The sequence below is a fragment of the Octopus bimaculoides genome, chromosome 19 (genome assembly GCF_046866305.1).
Source record: "Octopus bimaculoides isolate indiv1 chromosome 19, ASM4686630v1, whole genome shotgun sequence".
Taxonomy (NCBI): Eukaryota; Metazoa; Mollusca; class Cephalopoda; order Octopoda; family Octopodidae; genus Octopus; species Octopus bimaculoides.
In genome coordinates this window covers 21,345,342-21,350,341 of record NC_142946.1, presented here as the reverse complement: position 1 = coordinate 21,350,341, position 5,000 = coordinate 21,345,342, and the positions used below count along the sequence as shown (strand labels likewise).

Genomic DNA, 5,000 nt, shown 5'->3' with positions numbered 1-5,000 from the left:
GATCAATTGATTTCCATCGAAACCCAGGGTCTCCCCCATGACATCGTCTGACCTAAATTCCACTAACCCGCTATAGAAATCCGCACGCAGTGGAACTCCTGTTGCCAGTATTGCCCGAGAGAGTAGCTGGAGTGCTTGACGGTACTCCAATTGTCAATCCTCCAGCCCAAGTCTTCGTTTGATCTATGAATTGATATCCATTAAGGACGTCAACTGTGGAAGGTAGAACCTTACGTGCGGTGACCACACCTGTCCCCATCCAGGTAAAGCCAGAGGTGCCTCAACCTTAACGCAAATTTTCGCATCTTCAGCCAAGGCATCCCTAGCCCACCCTTTAGCGGTTTTTGGCAGCAGACAGAGCGCTTCACAAGTGGCGTTCCTCCCTTCCACAAAAAGCGGAAAAGGATTCTTTCCAACTTGTTCAGCCACAAATCGAGGCAAGGCACAACGGTCAGACAGGTGATGACAGATGCTATGAACATCTGTACCACCTTCGCCCTCCCTAGCAAGGATAACACCCGCCCAGGAAGGTCTAGGTTAGGGCAGCCATCTTGCCTGTGACCTCGCTCCAATTCTTTATCTGGAGGTCTGGACCGCACAAGACCCCTAGCAACCTAACCGGACCTTCCGTCAAACGCCCCACGACGTTATTGGACGACATCGTCTTGCCCCTCCAGGTGCCGAGTTGCAAGCCGATCGACTTGTCCTTTGTTCCTGCCACCGCCTCGTATCCCTTGATGGCGTTTTCCGCATGAGGAAGCTTGCTTGTCTTCGGACACGATGATGGAGATGTCATCCGCATACGCAGTGTCTCCCCTTCCACGCTACAGATCATGCGGCACACCCACTAACGCCTCCAACTTCCGCAGCAATGGCTCAAGAGAGGTGACAGGGGACATCCCTGGCGTACTGAGCGTTCAATATTGAACGGTTTTGAAAAAAAAAACCGTTCACTCGGATGATAGACTCGATGTCGCTGTACAAAGCAGCAATCCAACCTTGGAAAGTCTAAATGTACCAGTGCCCCACCTTTGCCAAAAATTTTACCAGCCCTCTCTAAGGAGTAGCGTATAAGATTGAGATTATTGTGAATTGACCTACCCAAGATAGTGCAAGTTTGTGCCTCTTCGACAAGTCTGTCCACGATACGCGCCAACCTTTTTGTCAACACTTAGCCAAAATCTTTAATTCTGTTATGGACCGAGACTTACTTATGATATCTCCCTTGCTCAGGCCATTTCTGATCAACGTCATCCCCTCTCGGCTCGCAGATCTGGGAATTCTCCCATTCTGCTGCCAGTTGGCGCAGACGCTGGCCAGTAGGTGCCCGAACAAGTCTAGCATACTCCTGTAATTGGCCCCTCACAGCACTCAGTTTCTCGTGCCGAAAGACGCGGGCCACCAGTCAGGAAGTCCCGTAGGGCCTCACCGTGGTCTAGCGTCTCGCTCCTCTCGAACAACTCGGCGAAGTGCTTGTAAAGTGCCTCACACATCTCCTCCTGTTCTTTGACCAAACGTTCATTTTCATCAATCAAAGACCTGATTATGGCATCGTTGATCAAAAGAAATCCAACCTCGACCATTTCGTCTCTTTAGGAATATCTACGACATAATTAGATGATGTATTTTCTTTTTTTTTTTAAGACAGTGGGATTTGATATAAGCGAAATTGTTTCCTATTTTAGCATGTCGAGCGGCCAGGTGGGGTTTCGCTTAGAAGAATGGAAGGAAGTGGTACGGCAGAAACGATAGAATGTCGAACGAAAGTGCATTGCAGTATTTCGTTACTCATCTTTGTGTTTTGAGTTCAAATTCCGCAGGGCTCAAGTTTTGCATTTCGTATCAGGACCATTGTCTGTATTTCTTCCTGCCAGTCCAAGTACCGAAATCGATTTAATCGACTATTGAACCATAACCCTATTTTTGCCTTCTGTCTGTCCTCTGTGTCTGCCAGTCTCTGTCTGTATTTCTCTGCATCTGTCTGTCACTGTCTGTCTGTCTATCTGTCTGTTTGTCACTGTCTGTCTGTGTGTCTGTCTGTCTGTGTGTCTGTCTGTCTCTGTCTCTCTAAAACAAACATATTTGCCCTTTGTCAAAGCTTGAAATGCTTATGATACTTGTATCCCTGAGGGTACATTCAAAAGAAAGACAGTGGTCTATAATCTGAATGTATCCATAAAATATCAAAAGTGAGGCATTCATAGATTATTGAACCATACGTAACACACTTTAGACAAATGAAAGAAGATAATCTTCACAGAGTTTATCGTTCACGGAGATTATTTCTTTGAGAAAATCTGAGCACAGTATAATGTGAGAGTCATTTAAACGATTTAATGCTACAGTTTTCTTGGTTGTTGTTGTTGTTTAAATCCAGGTCAGCACATATCAAACAGGTATGCGACGAAAGGCGTTCCAGCCGTGAACGTCCAGTCTTTTATTCTGAAATAGTGTATCAAAAATTACATTATCCAACTACGTATTGGATCACTACATTATCCATTATCTTTTTTAGAGAATGAAGAACAAAGTGGTTTGAGAGAGACTTAGAAGCTACGTTCTGGCTGTTTTCGACCACGCAGAACTGGAGTTTTCAACCATTTTTTAAGTATGGACTTCTTTGATTACTATTTTATTCTGGTGTCCCCCTCCCCACGTAGCCATTCGACGTTTAAGACCTAGTTTTATAGAAGCTTCTTTAAAAAATTCCTATTTTGTTTTCTGCACATTAACTTGTGTAGGTTGAATTATGTAAAATGTTTGAGAAAGAAACCTAGTTTCTTGCAATACAAACCAATACATACATCTGAAGCAAAATTTTTTCTAAGAGTCCTTAAAATAATATTGTGGATTCCCAATTTACTATTTCGTTTCAAGCACGCCCCCCAAATCTTATATGGACCCCACTTGAGAACAACTGGCGTAGAGCCTCTCCTGCGTTGTTGTTTAGCCCCAGGTTAGCCTTGATCAAGTAACCTTGTGATAAAAAAAACGTGCCATCCACGACTACCCCCATCGTTTTACCTATTCAGGACTACATACGTTATCCAATGTATCTTTATTTCTAAGACGATAGAGTATGTATTATTTTTGTGGGAGGGAGAAGTGGAAATTTTGGCTACTATTTCTAGCAGTTCCGATTGACTCGCGAAGCTACAGTGAAAGTCGCAAGTACAAGCTGTCAAACACGGACTCTAATAGATTAACAGGCAGTCAATGGCGGATAGTTCATTATTTATTTAACACACACTCACACATACACGCACACACACACACACAAAGAAAAATGCACGTATAAACAGACTGGCACATAGACATAAACATTCATACACACATAAATACCCACACATTCACACAAACACACACATTCACATACATTCATAATAAAAACAAAAACAAAAACACATGAACATAATTCATTGGTTTAAAAAGTTTTTATTTCTGTGGAAATTGAATCATTGCATTCAGATTAAAAACTAATCGGGAAAAATAAAAAAAAGATGATGTTTATTTTTATTCACAACGAAAATTTAATAATTAACGCTCCTGGCATAATTATCTTGTACAGTTCTAATCCTTTTAATCACATTGTCAGCATGCGTTTTCAATAACGTGGGATCTGATTTTCTCGTTTCCTTTTTTTGTTTGTTTTTATCAATCTTCCTAAATTGATGCAAATAAACTTTTCCCTTCTCTTTTTATTTTTTTAAGTTCTTAAACTCATCTTTGATTTAATAATCAGCCAGTCATCAGTTTTCAGTCAGCTTCAGATCTGGAGAGGGGCCTCTTCTCATATAGAAAATAATAATAATAATAAAAATTGAAGAAATATTTTCACTAGTTTGGCAGAATCAGCAAGTAGATTACTAATGTTTGATTTATATTAACCGTCCGACGTTGTATTTATTTAACCCCTGCTCAGTACATCTATGGTCAAGCAAATCCGAAAGCAACAGCGTTCCAAGTGTGACTATTCAGTCGTTTTGTATATCAGAGAGTACCCTGTCCACTGTATCACTCGAAAATTTGGGGGAGGGGGCCAGTCGATTAGATCGACCCCAGTACGCAACTTGTACTTAATTTATCGACCCCGAAAGAATGTAAGGCAAAGTCGACCTCGGCGGAATTCGAACTCAGAACGTAAAGACAGGCGAAATACCTATTTCTTTACTGCCCACAAGGGGCTATACACAGAGGGGACAAACAAAGACAGACAAACGGATTAAGTCGATTATATCGACTCTAGTGCGTAACTGGTACTTATTTAATCGACCCCGAAAGGATGAAAGGCAAAGTCGACCTCGGCGGAATTTGAACTCAGAACATAACGGTAGACGAAATACCGCTAAGCATTTCGCCTGGCGTGCTGACGTATATATTACTCTTTATTGATAACGGAAGGATGTTGGCCCAACAGAGACTCCTTTTGCAGCTTCCATTAAGAGTTCTTCGTTCACACAATAGAAGCTAATTGTTGGTCGACACTCCACTGATGTAATTTACTGTTGCGCCATACTTATAGTCTGTACAGTGGAGGCGCAATGGCCCAGTGGTTAGGGCAGCGGACTCGCGGTCATAGAATCGCGGTTTCGATTCCCAGACCGGGCGTTGTGAGCGTTTATTGAGCGAAAACGCCTAAAGCCCCACGAGGCTCCGGCAGGGGATGGTGGCGAACCCTGCTGTACTCTTTCACCACAACTTTCTCTCACTCTTTTTTCCTGTTTCTGTTGTACCTGTATTTTAAAAGGGCCAGCCTTGTCACAATGTGTCACGCTGAATATCCCCGAGAACTACGTTAAGGGTACACGTGTATTTAGAGTGCTCAGCTACTTTCACGTTAATTTTACGAGCAGGCTGTTCCGTTGATCGGATCAACTGGAACTCTCGACGTCGTAAGCGACGGAGTGCCAACAAAATATAGTCTGTACGGTGGTTAAAACTAACAGGAGGTTAACAAATATTTGTCGCTCTTTGGTTTTAGGTACATACAATCGTGGGAT

At 42.7% G+C, this 5,000-nt stretch overlaps 1 long non-coding RNA gene across 1 annotated transcript in view; it reads left to right on the top strand.

Annotated features, from left to right (window-relative positions):
- The window catches only part of LOC128250117 (uncharacterized), a 107,939-nt gene that overhangs the window by 91,235 nt on the left and 11,704 nt on the right, over positions 1 to 5,000 (top strand). The window contains exon 2 of the long non-coding RNA XR_008266239.2: positions 2,516 to 2,608. This is a non-coding gene — a long non-coding RNA (uncharacterized LOC128250117). The remainder of the gene's footprint in view (positions 1 to 2,515; positions 2,609 to 5,000) is intronic.